Source organism: Lactuca virosa, chromosome 4 (genome assembly GCF_052849685.1).
Source record: "Lactuca virosa cultivar CGN04683 chromosome 4, Lactuca_virosa_CGN04683_v6, whole genome shotgun sequence".
NCBI classification, from domain to species: domain Eukaryota; kingdom Viridiplantae; phylum Streptophyta; class Magnoliopsida; order Asterales; family Asteraceae; genus Lactuca; species Lactuca virosa.
In genome coordinates this window covers 90,059,394-90,069,830 of record NC_136429.1, presented here as the reverse complement: position 1 = coordinate 90,069,830, position 10,437 = coordinate 90,059,394, and positions in this window count along the sequence as shown.

The following is a 10,437-nucleotide window of genomic DNA, read 5'->3' as shown; positions in this document are numbered from 1 at the left end:
GTCAACAAAAGATTGGAAACCCTAAAAATCCCGGTTTAAGTCCAATAAGGACTAGGATTTTCTTATTGGGCCTAATGGACCAATAAGTCTCCAATTTGACTAGTTTGAGCCTAGAACTCGTAATTGGGCTCTAATTCAACCCACTTTCATGAAACTTAACTTTTTGGGCCATAATGGGCCTAAAATGGATTAGTTTACCTTAATGGGCCTTGTTGGGCCATAACAAATCCAATAAGCCCTAGTGGGCCATAAAACTCATTCTTTTATGCAATTTGGGCCGTAAACTAACCTAAGGGTCCAATGGGCCGAAAACCCTCAAAATGGGCTTTCATATTAATAGACTCAAGCACTAAAGGCCCAAAATCCTTTCTCTTCCTTTCTCCCTCTCGACCCAACTACATATAAAAAAAAGAAATAGGAAGAGTTGACTTTTAAGATTGCCACCTCCTTATTACCCTTCATATTTCCATGCATAATCCAACATATATCCATAATGGTCATTTCACTCATTTCTCTCTTCCCTCTCTCCTTATCTACGACCGAGAGCACAATACACCACCACCATTTTCATTTTTGATCAAACTCCTACAAGAAAACTCTCAAGAACTCTTCCCTTTTCTCCAAATTTTCGAACATTGGTGTGTGTCTTCAAGGAGTTTTTCAAGTAATATCATCATTCTTGGTAAGTCTTCACTTGAATCCATGGCTTAACTTCTATACTTCATCAAAAATCTCATCTTAACTCATGCAAATTCATGATCATGCTTCTTAGAACCCATCTAAGCCCAAAGACCTCTCAAGAAGCTTGCTAGGGCCGAGAATCACCTCAACCTCTTCTAATTATTCTTCAAACCGAGAACAACTAAGCAAGGTGAGTTCATACCCCCTTGTTTTTGGTTTTTACATGATTTATGGGGGAGAATACAAGTAAAATGTGTAGATCCATGTGTTTTTGTATGATATGTGTGATTTCTTGAATTTATTTGATGAATATGTGTTAGAAACTTGATCTATTCGAGATTCTTAACCTTGTTAAGGAGATATGTGACCTAAGATATCTTATACATATTATTATCAAGGCAAAAGTATTATACAAGTCCAAACTAAGTAAAACAAAACACAAATTCTATTTATTAACCATTTTTGACAAATAAGCAAAAGATGGAGGAAATGATGTCATTTACGCTTTTTATAAGGATCAAAAGGGTCAAATCACTTAAAATATGAGTTATTATGAAAATCACGGTTTTAAAGGACTAAAAGTGTAAATTTTAGCCTAATGGGCTAAAGTTTGGGCTTTTCGGCTTTTAGGCCCAATTTGTGAAAAATATGAAACTTAAGGGACTGAATTTGCAAGTTTATCAAAATATGAGTTAAAAACACAAATAAACAGATTTCAGGGGCTGAAAATGTCTTTCTTACCAAATAGGACTAAAAATGCAAAGTTTTTGGATTTTGGGCTAAAATTGTAAAAATTGTGAAAATTTTGACTACAAGTGTAAATCTTTTTAATTAAAGGGCTGAAACTGTCCAAAACTTTGTTTTGGGCTGAAATCATGATTTAAATGAGCTTTTGGGCCGAAAATGTCAAGAAACATAATCTAAGGACCTAAAATGTCATTTTTCATAAAAGGGGTAAAAATTTGTCATTTTTACTAGAAAAGGGGCTGAATTGGTCAAACAATTATTTCTGGGTCAATTATGTCAATATTAAAATAATTGGGTTAAAAGTACATAATTTTAATAACTTATGGATTTAAACAGAAAAATATATATTTTTTTATATAAATCTAAATATCATTATAAAACAATTTGGCGAACGTGGTGACTTTTCGATTAAACAATTTCTGTGAAACAAACCTTACGACATTAATACTATACAAAACAAGTAAACATTATATCGGTCGGGCTTTAATATTTTTAATCATGCTTATTGGGCCTTCGTGACTCATTAACATGACTATTGGGCCCAACATAAATAATACATGTTTATTGGGCTTCCGGTGGCCCAATTACATGCCTAATGGACCCTCAATGGCTTTAGATGGTATTGGGCCTTAGTGGCCCATTGGCATTGCTAGTATGGTCCAAATCAATTATATGCTTAACGGGCTAACGTGTCCGTCACATACTTGACAGTCTGTAATAACATACATGAGTAGTGGGCCATAATTGTCCTCATTCACGTTTGTTAGGTTTTATTCATATCCATGTAAACATCAAACGAGTTGTAATCAATGTTATTCAAATTCATGGGGTAATAATAGGGATTTAGTGAGAACTATCGGTTGGCACCAATAAGTGTCGGCCGTAGCCTGTAGTTATAACCAGAGTCTCCTGGAGGGAGGGCGAGAGTTTATGTATAGATCTATACGGGGGTGACTCCCCCACACGTGAGCTGTTCGCTACAGTTAGACTCGGCCAGTCTAGGGTGACAAAATCTTAATTCAATACCAGTATTCGCAAGAATGCCAAGGCAGACGAAATAGTCATAATTATGCATGGTTATAATGACTCACATAGAGATCCATTACCATATCATCATTCATGGGAAATCATATTCATACACGGTGACGATGCAAAGTGGTTTATACAATAATACAAAACTGCCATACTATTTAAATTGGAAAACATCGGGTTTTCCGGGGAACGACATTATTCACTTCTACATACAACAACTACAATAAAATGAACAATTACGAAAGCCATTCACTCTTACATGTTTTGAAATCACATACATATATACTTATGGGATCATCACATCTTTTTCGTAAACAACTTTTGTTACAGAAAATATCGGATTTTCTGGGTTTTACAAACAATACAAACCATTTTATGTCAAACATGCTTATGAACTCACCAACATTATATATGTTGACCGTTTTCAAAATAACTTGTATTCTCAGGTAACAGATAAGCTGAAGAAAATTGCCAAGTGTGTTAGGATGTTATGTCTTGTGACTCTCAAACAATTTATGCTATGGATTATGTAATGTAAACAATGTACTGGATGTGAAAAATGATGGTTGTAATGTATTAATGCATGGGGATGTTTATGTTATGTTTCATGTATATTCATTGTGATGATATTTCAATGTAAGTCACACGAGCCCTCGGACGTTTCCGCCGTCTGGTTCGGGGGTGTGACAGGTTGGTATCAGAGCTCTGTTTATAGTGAACTGGCATATCTAACCACACATTGATATGCAACTATAAACCCAAAGAGGGACTAAATAACTCTGAACAAAACAAATAAAATATACTAATAAACACTCTTACTTGTGCGACTTAGAAAAATGAACATAATAACAAATCAAAGAAGATGATTGGGAGAACCTGACGTCTCGATTAAGTCAGGACTGTTTACAGTTGTATTAGGGATAAATGTAGCCTGATCAACTACATTTCTTCAGAATACAACTATCACATGCCCTGGGGCGATCGCGATGGTCAGTAAACCTAAGGCATACCCTCTTGTTAAACAAGAGGAGAACATCAATCCAATTTTATAACAACTAAAAATATCTTAGGAATAATGATAGTTTCTTTATATACCCTCCTTACGTGTTCCTCATCACAGTCACCATGGAAGAGGAGCATCAAGGCATTCAGTTTCACCAGGTCTTGGTGGACCACAGAATGATTAAAGACTTCCCCGAGGAAGGACGAGGGGCAGCACACGACGTAGGACCCGAAGTGGAACAGGAAGAATATGTGGGAACTGAAGGAAATGCTAATGGCTGAATACTGCCCGCGTGGCGAAGTTCAGAAAATAGAGTAAGAGTTATGGGACCTCTCAGTTCGAAACTCCGACATCGATGCCTACATATCGAGGTTTAGCGAACTGTCTATGCTGTGCCCTGGCATGATTTCCTCAGAAGGAAAGAAGATCGAACGATTTATCTGGGGATTAAACCCCCCCGATTCAAGGAAACGTGATATCCGCAAACCCTGAAACCTTCGACAGTGCCAAGAGGTTGGCCAAGAAGCTGTACGACCACAACAACAAGAAGGGTGAGAAAGCAGGGGAAACTGAAAGCAAGAAGGAGAATGATAACAAGAAAGGAAAGAATAACAAGAGGAAGGGACGACAAGGCTCAGAGTCGTCAAAGAAACAACAAACAGTGACAGTTCATGTTGCAACCACCCAAGTTCCCTCCACACCACATGCTCCAGCCTTATCCACCCCAAGTGCTCCTAAGCAGTATTCTGGGAATCTCCCAAAGTGCAACAAGTGCAATCTCCATCATAATGGTGAATGCAGGGAGATGCATTGTACTAGTTGCAACCGAAGGAGTCACACGGAAAAATACTGTAGGACATATCCTTCCCAGAACCAGCAACAAGGATACAACAACAACCGCAACAACAACAACAACACCAACAACAACAACGACAACAACGCTGAGGCTAGCCACACCTGTTATGGATGTGGAAGGACTGGGCATTTCCATCGAAACTGCCCCAATATCAACAACCAAGGGAATGGAGGAGCAGGGAGATTGTTGACCATGGGTCAAGGAGAAGCGGTTCAGGATCCCGCTGTTGTCACTGGTACGTTTCTCCTTAACCACACATATGCATGCATTCTGTTTGATACCGGGGCAGAGCGAAGTTTTGTGAGTAATAAATTCAAACATTTGCTAAAACAACAACCCCAGAAGCTTAATGAAACCTTTACGGTGGAAATGGCTAATGGGAAAACAGAATCAACCGGGGAAATCTACATAGGATGTACCCTAACCTTAAATCACCACGCCTTTCAAATAAACTTGATGCCTGTAACTATTAGGAGTTTTGATGTGATTATTGGCATGGATTGGTTGAGCCCCCATCATGCCGAAATTATGTGTCGCGAGAAGGCCGTTCGCCTTCATCTCCCTAACCACGAAACCCTAATTATATACGGAGACAAACCCAGTACGAACCTTCATCTTATCTCGTGCATTAAGGCACAAAAGTGTCTACAAAAGAAGGACTTGGCGTTTCTGGCTCACATAGTGGATAATTCCAAGGAAGAGGTCAATATTCGAGACATCCCAGTGGCTTGCGATTTCCCGGATGTCTTTCCTGAAGATCTTCCGGGGATACCCCCAGAAAGTCAAGTCGAGTTCCGAATTGACCTTGTGCCAGGAGCTACACCCATTGCCAAATCACCCTATAGGTTGGCTCCTGCGGAGATGCAAGAACTGTCAAGCCAACTCAACGAGCTCTTGAGCAAAGGATTCATCCGGCCTAGCTTCTCACCCTGGAGAGCTCCGGTCCTTTTTGTTAAGAAGAAGGACGGATCCTTTAGGATGTGTATCGATTATAGAGAACTGAATAAGCTCACTATAAAAAATCGCTACCCACTTCCACGAATCGACGATCTATTCGACCAGCTCCAAGGAGCAAATTACTTCTCTAAGATAGATCTGCGATCCGGCTACCACCAACTCAAGGTTCGGGAAGAGGATATCCCCAAGACCGCTTTCCGAACTTGCTACGGACATTATGAATTCGTTGTAATTCCCTTCGGTCTAACGAATGCCCCTGCCGCATTCATGGACCTGATGAATCGAGTCTGCCGACCATTCCTCGACAACTTTGTCATCGTTTTCATCGACGATATCCTGGTCTATTCTCGAAGCGAAGAGGAGCATAGTCGACGTCTCCGGCAAATCTTGGAAACCCTACGAACCGAAAAGTTATACGCAAAACTCTCTAAGTGTGAGTTATGGCTCTGTAGCGTAAACTTTTTGGGTCATGTTGTCAGTCAAGAAGGGATGCATGTGAAGCCTTCTAAGATCAAAGCCATTGAAGGATGGGCAGTCCCAACGACACCCACAGAAATTCGTCAATTTCTGGGTCTCGCAGGCTATTATAGAAGATTCATTCAGAACTTCTCCAGAACAGCCAAGCTACTTACCATGCTTACACAGAAGGGCGTACCATTTGAATGGACGGAAAAGCAGGAGGTTTCCTTCCGAACTCTGAAACGGGCTCTCTGTAGTGCACCAGTACTATCCTTACCAGAGGGAACTGAGGACTTCGTAGTTTACTGCGATGCTTCGAATCAGGGTTTAGGCTGTGTACTCATACAGCGTGGGAAGGTGATAGCTTATGCATCCCGACAACTAAAGACACATGAGGTGAATTATACCACCCATGATCTCGAATTGGGAGCCGTGGTCTTTGCTTTGAAGATTTGGAGGCACTACCTTTATGGTACGAAGTGCACTATTTTCACTGACCACAAGAGTCTCCAACACATTTTAAATCAAAAGGAGTTAAACATGAGGCAGCAAAGATTGGTTGAGCTGCTAAACGATTATGAGTGCAAAATCAAGTACCACCCAGGCAAGGCTAACGTGGTAGCTGATGCCTTGAGTCGGAAAGAATACTCAAATCGTCGTGTGAAAACTCTTTCAATAACCATTCAATCACATTTGTCCTCGCAAATTAAAGCAGCCCAGTTCGATGCCATGAAGACCGAAAACAGAACAAGCGAGGCGTTACGTGGAATGGAAAAGAACTTCAAAGTTAAAGAGGACGGAACATATTATTTCATGAACCGAATTTGGGTCCCTAAACTTGGGGGATTCAGAGAGGTAGTCATGAATGAGGCTCATAAGACACGATACTCCATCCATCCGGGATCAGATAAGATGTACCTGGATATTAAACAATGTTATTGGTGGCCTAACATGAAGGCAGAGATTGCCACTTACGTTAGCAAGTGCCTCACTTGTGCTAAAGTGAAGGTAGAGTATTACCATGGACTTTGTGACCAAATTACCCAAGACAACGGATGAAATGGATACCATATGGGTAATAGTTGATAGGTTGACAAAATCCGCCCATTTCCTGCCAATAAAGGAGACATACAAGATGGAGCGACTGACAAGAATCTACATCAACGGAATTGTGATACTCCATAGAGTGCCAAAATCTATCATCTCATATCGGGATAGTAGGTTCACTTCACACTTTTGGCAATCACTTCAAAAGGCTATGGGAACACAACTCGACATGAGCACTGCTTACCACCCACAGACGGATGGTCAAAGTGAGCGAACCATTCAAACGCTTGAGGATATGCTTCGAGCATGTGTGATAGACTTTGGAAGGTCGTGGGATACCCACTTACCTTTAATTGAGTTTTCGTACAACAGCAGTTATCACACAAGCATCAAAGTTGCTCCTTTGGAGGCATTATATGGTCGTAAATGTAGATCACCGTTGTGTTGGACTAAGGTAGGCGACACTCAGCTAGCAAGAGGACAGACACCAAACAATGCATTAACAGGACCAGAAATCATACGCGAAACAACAGAGAAGATAGTTCAAATCAGAGCTCGACTTCAAGCATCACGAGACCGACAGAAGAGCTACGCTGATAAACGACGAAAGCCATTGGAGTTTCAAGTTGGGGATTGGGTGTTGCTAAAGGTCTCTCCCTGGAAAGGGGTGATTCGTTTCGGGAAACGGGGAAAACTAAACTCACGGTACATTGGACCATTCGAGATTCTTGCCCGAATTGGTCCATTGGCTTATAGACTGCAGCTACCTACCGAGCTCAGCAGTGTACACCCAGTGTTCCATGTTTCCAATTTGAAGAAGTGCTTATCCGACGAAACTCTCATCATCCCATTGGAGGAAATCGAAATCAACGATAATCTCCTGTTCATCGAGGAACCAGTTGAAATCATGGACAGGGAAGTGAAGCGTACTAAGCAAAGTCGCATTCCGATTGTGAAGGTTCGGTGGAACGCCAAATGTGGACCGGAATTCACATGGGAACGCGAAGACCAATGAAGCAAAAGTACCCTCACCTATTCTCGCATTCTCAAATCTAGCTCCAAAAAGAATTTCAGGACGAAATTCCCTCTAACGGGGGGATGATGTCACAATTAGCAAATTTCGCTAGGAAATTCTATCCTTATGTAAGCATTATCAATAATTGTAACCATGACTTGAAAACATGATGTTTATTCAATAACAACAAAATTCCACCAAACACTCTATACAACACTTCAAATAGTCAACAAAAGATTGGAAACCCTAAAAATCCCGGTTTAAGTCCAATAAGGACTAGGATTTTCCTATTGGGCCTAATGGACCAATAAGTCTCCAATTTGACTAGTTTGGGCCTAGAACTCGTAATTGGGCTCTAATTCAACCCACTTTCATGAAACTTAACTTTTTAGGCCATAATGGGCCTAAAATGGATTAGTTTACCTTAATGGGCCTTGTTGGGCCATAACAAATCCAATAAGCCCTAGTGGGCCATAAAACTCATTCTTTTATGCAATTTGGGCCGTAAACTAACCTAAGGGTCCAATGGGCCGAAAACCCTCAAAATGGGCTTTCATATTTTTGGACTCAAGCACTAAAGGCCCAAAATCCTTTCTCTTCCTTTCTCCCTCTCGACCCAACTACATATAAAAAAAAAGAAATAGGAAGAGTTGACTTTTAAGATTGCCACCTCCTTATTACCCTTCATATTTCCATGCATAATCCAACATATATCCATAATGGTCATTTCACTCATTTCTCTCTTCCCTCTCTCCTTATCTACGACCGAGAGCACAATACACCACCACCATTTTCATTTTTGATCAAACTCCTACAAGAAAACTCTCAAGAACTCTTCCCTTTTCTCCAAATTTTCGAACATTGGTGTGTGTCTTCAAGGAGTTTTTCAAGTAATATCATCATTCTTGGTAAGTCTTCACTTGAATCCATGGCTTAACTTCTATACTTCATCAAAAATCTCATCTTAACTCATGCAAATTCATGATCATGCTTCTTAGAACCCATCTAAGCCCAAAGACCTCTCAAGAAGCTTGCTAGGGCCGAGAATCACCTCAACCTCTTCTAATTATTCTTCAAACCGAGAACAACTAAGCAAGGTGAGTTCATACCCCCTTGTTTTTGGTTTTTACATGATTTATGGGGGAGAATACAAGTAAAATGTGTAGATCCATGTGTTTTTGTATGATATGTGTGATTTCTTGAATTTATTTGATGAATATGTGTTAGAAACTTGATCTATTCGAGATTCTTAACCTTGTTAAGGAGATATGTGACCTAAGATATCTTATACATATTATTATCAAGGCAAAAGTATTATACAAGTCCAAACTAAGTAAAACAAAACACAAATTCTATTTATTAACCATTTTTGACAAATAAGCAAAAGATGGAGGAAATGATGTCATTTACGCTTTTTATAAGGATCAAAAGGGTCAAATCACTTAAAATATGAGTTATTATGAAAATCACGGTTTTAAAGGACTAAAAGTGTAAATTTTAGCCTAATGGGCTAAAGTTTGGGCTTTTCGGCTTTTAGGCCCAATTTGCGAAAAATATGAAACTTAAGGGACTGAATTTGCAAGTTTATCAAAATATGAGTTAAAAACACAAATAAACAGATTTTAGGGGCTGAAAATGTCTTTCTTACCAAATAGGACTAAAAATGCAAAGTTTTTGGATTTTGGGCTAAAATTGTAAAAATTGTGAAAATTTGGACTACAAGTGTAAATCTTTTTAATTAAAGGGCTGAAACTGTCCAAAACTTTGTTTTGGGCTGAAATCATGATTTAAATGAACTTTTGGGCCGAAAATGTCAAGAAACATAATCTAAGGACCTAAAATGTCATTTTTCATAAAGGGGTAAAAATTTGTCATTTTTACTAGAAAAGGGGCTGAATTGGTCAAACAATTATTTCTGGGTCAATTATGTCAATATTAAAATAATTGGGTCAAAAATACATAATTTTAATAACTTATGGATTTAAATAGAAAAATATATATTTTTTTATATAAATCTAAATATTATTATAAAACAATTTGGCGAACGTGGTGACTTTTCGATTAAACAATTCGTGTGAAACAAACCTTACAACATTAATACTATACAAAACAAGTAAACATTATATCGGTCGGGTTTTAATATTTTTAATCATGCTTATTGGGCCTTCGTGACTCATTAACATGACTATTGGGCCCAACATAAATAATACATGTTTATTGGGCTTCCGGTGGCCCAATTACATGCCTAATGGACCCTCAATGGCTTTAGATGGTATTGGGCCTTAGTGGCCCATTGGCATTGCTAGTATGGTCCAAATCAATTATATGCTTAACGGGCTAACGTGTCCGTCGCATACTTGACTGTCTGTAATAACATACATGAGTAGTGGGCCATAATTGTCCTCATTCATGTTTGTTAGGTTTTATTCATATCCATGTAAACATCAAACGGGTTGTAATCAATGTTATTCTAATTCATGGGGTAATAATAGGGATTTAGTGAGAATTAGCGGTTGGCACCAATAAGTGTCGGCCGTAGTCTGTAGTTATAACCAGAGTCTCCTGGAGGGAGGGCGAGAGTTTATGTATAGATCTATACGGGGGTGACTCCCCCACACCTGAGCTGTTCGCTACAGTTAG